This window comes from Arachis ipaensis, chromosome B10 (genome assembly GCF_000816755.2).
Source record: "Arachis ipaensis cultivar K30076 chromosome B10, Araip1.1, whole genome shotgun sequence".
In the NCBI taxonomy this organism is placed as follows: domain Eukaryota; kingdom Viridiplantae; phylum Streptophyta; class Magnoliopsida; order Fabales; family Fabaceae; genus Arachis; species Arachis ipaensis.
In genome coordinates, this window is record NC_029794.2 from 77,738,867 (window position 1) to 77,750,720 (window position 11,854).

Consider the following 11,854-nt stretch of genomic DNA (forward strand, 5'->3'; position numbering starts at 1 on the left):
TATTTTTTTTGTAATAAATTTATAATAAAAGTTTTAGTTAAAGAGTACTCAATACTTCTTTTAATAATTTAGAGCAATAAATTTATTTTCATTTTATAGTTATTACTTTGTAAAATATATTTAATCACTCAAATTAAAAAATACACATGACAAAAAATAAGCGATATGTTAATATTTTTTCTCTTTATTCTATTTGTTATTATTAGTTTTATGAATACATTGTTTATTTTAATTTTTTAATTATTTATATACTATATGATAAAGATGAAATATTAAAAAATTATTATTTTGTCCACTAAATTTATTTTATGAAATAAATTATGTAAGGATATACGAAGTCTAAAAAAAATTGGACACCAAATTTTAGTAACTTTTTGTATTTTTTATTAAGGAGTGCTCTGTTATATATGTAACTTTTTTTAAGTTAAATAATAAGCATCAGAAATATATAAATAGTGTATATTAATTTAATTATTTTTGTTATAGAATACCAACCAATTATGTTACTATGACGTTTGTTATTTGGACCAACTCCATTATCATGCGCTTTCAATTCTAGATTTTTCAAAGAGTAGAATACAGATATTAAGCAAAAATTGAATTTATAGCCAAAAAAATTAAATTATCATAATACATGTTAAGTTTTATGTTACCTGAAACAAAATGATGATAATGATGGGTGGCTCTTACCATTTGTCTAATTGTAGTTAATTCTGTACTTGACAATGGATTTGGAATAGGAATTATATTAGTTGATATAATATGATTGCTGATTCGTTGAATTTTTCAATTATATTTGTTCAGAACATAAGGTAGCAAGACACAAAGAAGAAAAATGATTGCAAGAGCATGATTGAAAGTGAAACAGATATTTAACTCTCTTGAATAAAGTACGATTGAAGGCGCAGAAATTTTTGTTATTGAAAGTGAATCGGTATTTAAATTGAGTACGTATTAATAGTTTTTTTAATTGAAAGTGAATCAACTTTAAATTCTGTCGTGGGTTGAAAGTGAATCAGTTTTAAATCTGTCGTGGGTTAAAGCCAGTTTTAAAAAAATAAAATAAAACAAAAAGAATTGAGTACGTAGTAGCAGTTTTTTTTATTGAAATCTGTTTTTAAGTCCTGTCATAGGATAAACTCAATTTTTAATAAAAAGAAAACAGGGGTAAAATAAGAAGAAAAGAAAAAATTGGATACCACAATTCCATATCCCATTATATATTGGTATAGATAATATTTTTTTTAGTAATTATTCATTAATAAATGTTGCATTAACGATTCTGTTTATTATATTTCAATGTGTTTATTTTAATTAGACTCAGTAAATTACCAAAATTCAAACTTATTATCTTGTACTTCTTCCTTGATCATACGGTTAGAATCGTTTAACAGATAATTTTCATACCATAAAATTTTTAAAGTAAAAGAAAAATACAATAAAACATATTAGAAAACCTAAAAAAATAAAATAATTTTTAAAATAGAATATATATATAAGAAAAATAATAAATTAAAACTTACTTGGCCTATGACATAGAAAAATAAAGAGAACGAAATAATCATGAAAGTTGAAATAACTAAAAATATATAACACAGTTCTTATCTTTAAGACATTTAAATGTAATTAATAAAAAATAATATTATCCAATGTAAAATAGATTAAAAATAAGAAAGAGATTAACAAAATCAATTAACAAAGTTCTTATCTTAAGTTATCAGATTCCAGATTATTTCAATTGCCAAAGTTCGTATCTTACTATATTTATTATATTTATTGTGTTATATGTCAATCTAATAATTAATAAAAAATAAAAAATAATTAAAAATAAAAAAATTAACAAAATATGCGTGGAGATTTGCCATGCTTTGCATAAATGTATCACTTGTGCTACCACATCAATCCACTACAAACATTGTTGCATGCCGCTACTGATATCATGGATATACCATTACTTTTCGGCAAGGTGTCCACCTGATGATAGGCAAACACCGACCTTTTTTGTTAGCCGTGAGGTATATATTTATTAGCTTTTCATATAGTCTTTTTTAGTAATCAATATTATTTTTGTATAGAGTCATATATAACTTGTTATTGTTCATGATGGTAGGGATATGTATGATCTAGCAAATTAGAGACCACTTTGAGCGGAGATTCCTTCGTTAGCGTCTTTAGTTGGATCAGTTGATGCTTTACTTAATTAAAAATTTTTCTTTTGTTTCATAATAAATGAGTAAAGTTATTTGTATAATGTTATTTCGTGATTAAAATTTTTTGGAATATTTCTGATGGATACCATTTGATGACCCAGATTTGCAGACCATGACACCAGATTGACTGAGAGATGATAAGGAGATTCAGGCATGGATGGCAGTAGTTCCCATAGTTTGCTTTAATTATGTTGAGTTATACCATGCCAACAGTGTGAAGCATTAGTATGGTGGTCAGCAGCCAGTTTCTGGAAACCCGGTCAATATTGACAAGTTCATTACCATGATAAGCAGGGGAGAGGATGTGTGGTGGCCCACTCATTATAGATAGTGGTATCATAAATGGAGGACTCGGTTTGAGGAGGGGCACATCATTTTTATATATCCAAATGGGTTGGACTATATGAGAGACATAATGACTCTACAAATGAGGTTGTTGTCCAATAGTCGATGGCCCTGAGACATGGTGGGGACTAGGCAAGTGTGTGATCCTCCAAACTTATGCACCTCCTTATCAGATTAAAATGGGATCGTTATATGTTCTTCGATAATAATCATGATAAACAATAATAAACATGCTTGAGACATCAATATGTGACTTACTAATATCCAACATTCTGTCGGAGTGCAACACGGAGACTCCAAGGACATCCTACTACAGATTGTTTGTAATGCACTTGGTACTTTTCTCGATCAGACTCCACAACCCTATACTCATCACTTCTCCGAATGTTGTAATTCTTTACACCTAGCATGACAACCTCCTTGCTCTTGAATCTATGACCAATGCGAAACTCTACACCATCATCTGTGTTTGTTGTAATCATCTCCCCCCTATGTTAAAAAATGGAGTATTTTCATGCATCGTGTCAAGATTTAGCTTATGATAGTGGCTAACTACAACTATCAATCTCGAAACTGGTTGTGGGGTAGGCAGAAGGTGTCAAACTGTTCTCCCTAACTAACGGGGTCTCCGATACAAAGTCTTTCTCATCCTCAGTAGAATTACTTTCATTATTGTATGTGACATATTCTTCATCTGACTCATCAATATCCACGTCCATAAGTTCTATTGGACTAGCGTAGTTGATGTAGGCCAATCATCGGTCCAGAAATTTTTTTCTCAATAAGAGAATCGCTTCGTTGCAAGTATAGTTCCAAACCAACACTCGACCCGCATCAAAGTTTAATTTTGGTTGTCACAAGTTCAACCCATTAAAAATAACCGAGAGTATTATTCCCGGGTCGTTCTCCCTAGGAATTGCAATCGAATACTCAATTATTGGTTATGAGATCAATTAAATGGCAAAAAATTTAAATGACAAGAAAATAAAGCAAACAACTAAATATAACAAATACTAAAGAGGCATTCATGGCAAAGATTGAGAATCAAGATCTTCTATCCTAGTCATTAATTATAATGCAATAATTATCAAGAGCTAAGCCTATTACGTTATCTTTGCATCGGAAGAAAGTCAAATATGCCTAGTTAATGTCAACCCATAAGTAGCATCAATGGAAATAAGACTAACAAACAACTCTAGATCACCAATCCAAGTTGGGTGTTAATGACTCAAGACTACCAAACTTCTCTTCCCAAGTCAAGAATGCTCAAAATCTACTCTAAAACTAAGTCAGACATTTTATCAAACACTTGGTGTGCATAAAAAGAAAAGCATATTAAATTGAGAAAATAATAAAATCTATTACTACCAAATGCAAGAAAATAACAACAATAACTCAAAGAAGTATTAAGGACATAAAATATCAAATTGTATTAAAGGAAATTAAATTTAACAAGAGTTCATAAACATAAAAGTGACCAAATAAAGGAAATTGTAAGTAAAACTAAGAGAACAAAGATGTAGTAACAAGAAATTGCAAGGAAAACTAAGGCAAGACAAGATTAAAACCTAATTCTAAGATGAAATTAACCTAAATCTACCCTAATTCTAGAGAGAAGAGGGAGCTTCTCTCTCTAGAAAACTACCCTAAAACATATTTCTAACCTACCTAATTGCTCCCCCCTTGTTACTTCTTGAATTCGGCTTCAAATACTTCAGAAATGTGTTGTATTTGGGTCTGAAGCAGCTCAGAAATTGCTAGTCACATTTTTTTAATGAAGTAACGTGTTGCATGTCATGCGTATGCGTCTATTGACAAAAATTTTGGTCACGCGTACGCAGAACTAGGCAGATTTCCAAACTTCATTTCTTCATGAATTCTCCACTTTTACATCATTTTTTTTTTCATTCCTTCAATTTAATCTTTGCCTTCTAAGCTTGAAATCACTGAGCAAACACATCAATGCATGGAATAGAATTAAAAGAAATTAAATTTAGCAATTTAAGAGCCTAAAAAGCATATTTTTTTATCTTAAGTGCAATTTAGGAGAAATTCACAAAACCATGATATTTCATTGAATAAATGTGACATAAGTTGATAAAATCTACTAATTTCCACACAAGATAAACTACAAAATTGGGGTCTATCAACCTCCCCACACTTAACCAAGCATGTCCTCATGCTAAATTAAGAAAGATACAAGAAAGTGGTATTAACATTTATTCAATGTAAACTATCTAAATGCAACCTATCTACATGCATGCAACTACTTGGTCAAAATAAATTAATTCCCAAGAAAGTATATATAAACATACGGGCTAAAGCAATCATAATCAAATCAAATCCACAATTGAATTGGGTTATTGAAAAGAATTTAACAACTTGCAAGAAAAGAGATAATCAATGGTGGAAACATGTAATTGAGCAATCGAACCCTCATCGGATGTGTATACGCTCTAATCGCTCAATTATATAGAGCTGATTCACTCAATTCTCTTCTAATAATACTTTCTAAGATTTGTTCTTCTTCTAACAATCAACAATTATTCAATGCATGCATACAAATATCATAAGGAGTTATCCATAGGTTGTAATGGGGTTAGGGTCAAGGTAAGGATATATATGGCTAAGTGAGCTTGAAATTTGCATCTTTGATTAACCTAAGCTCTCACCAAACACATATAACAACCTATACAATTCTAATACAACACCTAAAAATAGATTAAAAATAAAAAAGAGATTAACAAAATCAATTAACAAAATTCTTATCTTAGGTCACCAGATCATTTAAAAAATCAATTAACAAAGTTTTTATATTGCTACATTTGTTGTGTTATATGTCGAACTAATAATTAATAAAAATAATATTATCCAATGTAAAATAGATTACAAATAAAAAAAAGAAATAAACAAAATATGTGTGAGAATTTTTCATTCTATTGATAGGTGTAGGCTTTTTTTTATGTGTTATATGTTAATTATATGACAAATAAATAATATAAAATTAACTAATTTTTTTGCAATACAATTTAGGAAATTAATAAATGTCAACCATAGTACTCTATATAATTAAATATCAAATCCAGTACTCTACATAATTAATAGCTTAGATAGTTTAGAAAATTAACATATTAATGTTTTTAACGAATCTTTGATGGGTGCGAATTTTCTTGTGTCCTCTCCTCTCCTCTCCTTCTCTCTCTCTCTCTCTCTCTCCCATATCTCTCTACTTTCTCCTCTCTTTTCCCTTCTCTCTCTCTTTCTCTCTCTCTTTCTCTCTCTCTCCCCTCTCCTTCCTCTCTCTCTCTCCTTTACCTCCCATCTCTTTCTCTCTCTCTTTTTTCTTTTCTCTCTTTCTCTCTCTCACTCATCTCTCTTTCCTTTTCTTCTTTCTCTCTCTCCTCCTCTTCCTCTCTTCATTTTCTCTCCTTCTCCTCTTTCTTTTCTTACTCTCTCTTTTCTCTTTCTCTCTCAACCTTCTCTCAATCTATATCCCTCTTCTATCTCTTTTCTCCTCTTCTCTCTAAAGCGAGAGAGAAGAGAGAGAAAGCGAAGATAGAGAAGGAGAAAGAAAAAAAGGAGAGAGATAAGAAGAGAGAAGAAGGATAAGAGAGAGAGAAGCAGAGACAGAAAAAGGACAAAGAGAGAGAAAGAGAGAGGGGAGAGAGAGAGGATGAGGAGAGAGAAGGAGAGAGAGAGAGAAAGAGAGAGGGGAGAGAGAGAGGATGAGGAGAGAGAAGGAGAGAGAGAGAGAAAGAGAGAGGGGAGAGAGAGAGGATGAGGAGAGAGAAGGAGAGAGAGAGAGAAAGAGAGAGGGGAGAGAGAGAGGATGAGGAGAGAGAAGGAGAGAGAGAGAGAAAGAGAGAGGGGAGAGAGAGAGGATGAGGAGAGAGAAGGAGAGAGAGAGAGAAAGAGAGAGGGGAGAGAGAGAGGATGAGGAGAGAGAAGGAGAGAGAGAGAGAAAGAGAGAGGGGAGAGAGAGAGGATGAGGAGAGAGAAGGAGAGAGAGAGAGAAAGAGAGAGGGGAGAGAGAGAGGATGAGGAGAGAGAAGGAGAGAGAGAGAGAAAAGAGAAGAGGGGAGAGAGAAGGAGAGAGAGACAGAAAAAGAGAAGGATAGAGAGAACGAAAGGGGAGGGGGAGAAAGAGGGGGAAGGGGAAGGGGAAGGGGAGAGAGAGAGAGAGAGAGAGATAGAGAGGAGGGGGAGAGAGAAGAGAAAGAGAGGAGGAGAGAGAAAAATGGGAGAGAGAGAGAGAGAGAAAAGAAAGAGAAGAGGAGAGAGAGAGAGAAAGAGAAAAAATTATTTATAGAAAATATTGAAAAGAGATAAGAAAGAAAAAGGAACGAAAGCAATGGAAGGGACTTCATTATTTACAAATGTTACTCGTATCATTTAGAAAGAAAAAAATTAGATTAAAAAAATTCAATTAAAAAAAGGTTTAAAATTTTGGATTTTTGTATGTAAAAATATTAATTTTTGTGTAAAAATCTATTTTTACATGTAAAAACCAATTTTATGGTATAAAAACCAATTTTTTAGTATAAAAACCGATTTTTAGTAGAAAAACTGATTTTTTAATGTAAAAACCGATTTTTTATATAAAAACCAATTATTTTTTAAAAATCGATTTTTATTTCAATAACCGGTTAAAAACCGATTTTGAATTTCACTAACCGGTTAATAACTGGTTTCATCATATAAAACCAATTTGGTTAATTAACCAATACTATATTTTTGGTTAACCAAAAAACTGGTTTGGTTTTTGGATTAACCAAACCATGAACACCCCTACTGTTAACCACATGCTCATTCTTCTCTTGGTGGAAAACCTATTATTCTTCCATGAAGGTCACTTTTAGTACCTATTGTCAAAGGATGACTACTGCTCTTATAATGCAACAAGTATGGAGAGCATCAACCGTCAAAAAAGGTAATTACAACCAAATTATTTGTCCATTTGAATTCATAAAATTATGCTCTTCTCTGTTTAATGTTATTTCCTTCATGCATAATGCCTTCTAAAAATGGCACCTGTTTTAATTATTTTATTATTATTATTTTTTTTTTCACAGAGAAAAAGACCACCTCACTTGCTGCCAATCCTCCTTTGAGGAAAACTTCTGGTAGGCTTGTAGGAAAAAACAAACTCAATTTTAATTACTCAAGCCGTCAAGTAAAGATAAGACTTGAACCAATTGCAGTGTCAATATCTTCAAATACTGATGACAAGGATGACACATCAAATGCATCTGATGGCAACCTTGATGGACCGGTAGTCTCTCAGGAAAATGAAGAGGAAAATGAGAGCAACTCGTCTAGTGATAAAGCAGTGAGTAAATCCTCTTTGGAAGATAATGATGTCAATGCCCTTAGTCTCAGTGGTCAACTTGCCTCTCAGGCATTTTTATATGTTCTCACATCATCCATATTAAAAATAGCATTATCTTGAAGACCTTAAATGATGATGATGTCTCTCATACTGATTTTTACTTTGTGTAAAAATATATTTTTACATGTAAAAACCAATTTTATGGTATAAAAACCAATTTTTTAGTACAAAAACCGATTTTTTGGTGCAAAAACCGGTTTTTTGGTGCAAAAACCGGTTTTTTAGTACAAAAACCGGTTTTTTGGTACAAAAACTGGTTTTTTATATAAAAACCGGTTATTTTTTTAAAAACCGGTTTTTATTTTAATAACCGGTTAAAAATCGGTTTTGAAATTCACTAACCGGTTAATAACCGGTTTCATCATGAAAAACCAATTTGGTTAATTAACCAATACTATATTTTTGGTTAACCAAAAAACTGGTTTGGTTTTTGGATTAACCAAACCATGAACACCCCTAGTTTGAACTAATTTTCTATTAGATTCCAAATATTATTGAGTTAGATTAGGTTAAATTAAAAGGAGTATTTTATTTTAGAAATTTTGAATAATATTTTTAGTATATATTAGGAGAGTTAGTTAGTGTTTCTATATTTGTATTGGTAAATTCAGTTATTGTTAGTTATAGTTTGTTACTCATTTCTGTTAGAGCTAAGCTAACAGACCTCTCTTCTCATGGTTATAAATAGTACAACTCTTATTGTGTTGTACTTGAAGAATTCATATAATGAAAAATAGCTTTCTGATTTACTCTCTCAATTTCTCTTTTTCTCTTTCTATTCTATGCTCTGCTTTTGCTTCTTGTTGTACTTTTTGATCTTAGTATCCAATGTCTCTATCTTAGTATCAAGAGCTAGAAATTGATTGCACTTTCTTTCTTTGCATCCTTCTTTTTTTCTCTTTTCATTCTTAACTCTTCTCAGTTCTTTCTCCTTGCATTCTAGATTTTTTTTGAAACTCCATCATCAGTAATCATGGAGATTGTTCTTTCAGACTCAACAACAAAGATAATTTTTTTCCATTAGGTAATAAACTCAATGAGAACAACTATTCAACTTGGAAGCATCTTGCAATTCTTACCATTCAAAGATTTAGTAAGGAAGATCATATGGATCCATCCAAGATACATCAACAATTCGTGACAAATGAAATAACCAAGACTATCACAAAATCAGAAGACTACAAGACTTGGAGACAACAAGATCTAACTCTTATAACTTGGCTGGTGATATCAATGTCTACAACATTCTAGAACAAGGTTGTGCTTATAGAAAATTTCATGAAATTTGGGCCAGAATTTAAAAATAATTCACTGCTTGGCTTCATCAAGGGTTCAAATCTTGAAATTACAACTTCAATCCATCAAAAAGACTAGCACAGCCTCAAAATATCTTGTTAATATTAAAAAATTGGTAGATTCTCTTAATGCCCTAGACTATAAAGTTAGGAAAGATGATCATATTCATGATATTCTCAATGGTCTTTCTGAAGAATATACAACATATAATTCATTTGTTATGTCTAGACTTGGTTCCTATAGAGTAGTGAAAGGAGAATCTTTCGTTCAACCTTTGATGATATGCTTCAAAGATATAAAACTCAAGATTCTGCAATACCAATAGCACACTTAGCTTAACCTTTTAACTTTAATCCTGGAGGCAATTCAAGAAAAGGAAGAGGAGAATAAAATTTAGAGGTGGAGAAAGATTTAACTATGAAAATACAAGACCTCAATGCTAATCATGTGGCAGAACAGGTCATGTAGTGTGGACTAGTTTTCATAGGGTTGATCCCTCCTTTAAACACAATACGAGTAATGAATTATCATATAGTTTCATATTTTTATTGCCAGTTCTCAACCACCATTACCATCTTCAACCTTTTAACAACCTAGTGCATATATTTCTAAACCCTCATCTGTAGGTGACTCATCTTGGTTTGTTGATTCGGGTGCAAGTCATCGTAACAAATTCTCCAAATCGACCAGAATCAGACTAATTATTTGTAGGTAATGCTGAAGGTATTGGCATTTTTCCTCTTGTTCTTCTATTCTATTTGATCCCTTAACAAATATTGCTTATCAACTAAAAGATTTACTCTATGTTCATGAAATTACATAAAATGTACTCGGTGTATCTACATTTGCGGCAAATATCCAAGTGTTCTTTGAACTATGGCCTAATACATGTTTGATTCATGACTAAAGTTCCAGACAACTTCTCAAGGGAGGAACTAAAAAGGACATTTAAACATTTGACAATCTTAGAATTCCTAGAAATACCCTTGGTGTTTGATGAGCGGATATTTTATATGCTTTTTGGCATCATTTTCATATAGTTTTTATTATGTTTTATTTAAGTTTTATTATATTTTTTTAGGTTTTAGTGCAAAATTCATATTTTTTTATTCTACTTTGATTTTGTGTGTTTTATGATGATTTCAGGTACTTTCTGGCTGAAATTGAGGAGCTTTGGAAAAGTATGTGTCAGAGATAGAGAAACGACTACAGATGTTGTTAGATTCTGACCTCGATGCACTCGAAGGAACATTTCTGGAGCTACAGAATTCTAAATTGTGTGCTCTCAACGGCTATAAAAAGCTAACATCAAGGGCTTTCCAGAAATATATAATAGTTCATACTTTACTCTGGAAATTGATGTCAAGGCATCATTGCCTATTTTTCTATGCTTTTTCACTGGATTTTTGTTTAGTTTCATACAAATTTTGTTGATAAAGGAGCAAAACCATGAAAAATCTCTGCATTAAGAAAATCTCAAGCATAGGTAATTTTTTGTTAATATACAGGATAAATATGATAAAATAGATCACACTAAGTGAAGTTATAATTTTGAGCATTATTAGCACACTTAGTATAAGTAAAGATTATCTTGTATGTTACTTTGATACACCTATTTGTTTGATGATAGGCAAAGAAGAAGTAGAGAAGCAGATAAAAGCAAAAAGGGAGAACCAACGTTGGTGCCAACGTTGGAGTAAACGTTGGAAATCAACCAACGTTGGTATAAAAAAATTGAGGAAGCAATGTTGGAGGGAACGTTGGTGATCCAACGTTACCCCCAACATGCGCGAAAAAAAGCTTGGAAAAATCAACAGCCACGCTTATTGGTGCACGAAATTGTGATCTCAGGCAATGGCGCCAAAAACTCTGTACGCACGTCTTAATAAATCATTTTTCATTCACAACTTCGAGACAACTAACCAGCAAGTGCACTGGGTCGTCCAAGTAATAAACCTTACGTGAGTAAGGGTCGATCCCACGGAGATTGTCGGCTTGAAGCAAGCTATGGTCACCTTGTAAATCTCAGTCAGGCGGATATCAAATAGTTATGGAGTTTTCGAACATAAATAATAAATAGAAAATAAGGATAGAAATACTTATGTAATTCATTGGTTAGAATTTCAGATAAGCGTATAGAGATGCATTCATTCCTCTGAACCTCTGCTTTCCTGCTATCTTCATCCAATCAATCTTACTCCTTTCCATGGCTGACTTTATGTAAGGACATCACCGTTGTCAATGGTTGGAAAAATCAACAGCCACGCTTATTGGTGCACGAAATTGTGATCTCAGGCAATGGCGCCAAAAACTCTGTACGCACGTCTTAATAAATCATTTTTCATTCACAACTTCGAGACAACTAACCAGCAAGTGCACTGGGTCGTCCAAGTAATAAACCTTACGTGAGTAAGGGTCGATCCCACGGAGATTGTCGGCTTGAAGCAAGCTATGGTCACCTTGTAAATCTCAGTCAGGCGGATATCAAATAGTTATGGAGTTTTCGAACATAAATAATAAATAGAAAATAAGGATAGAAATACTTATGTAATTCATTGGTTAGAATTTCAGATAAGCGTATAGAGATGCATTCATTCCTCTGAACCTTGAACCT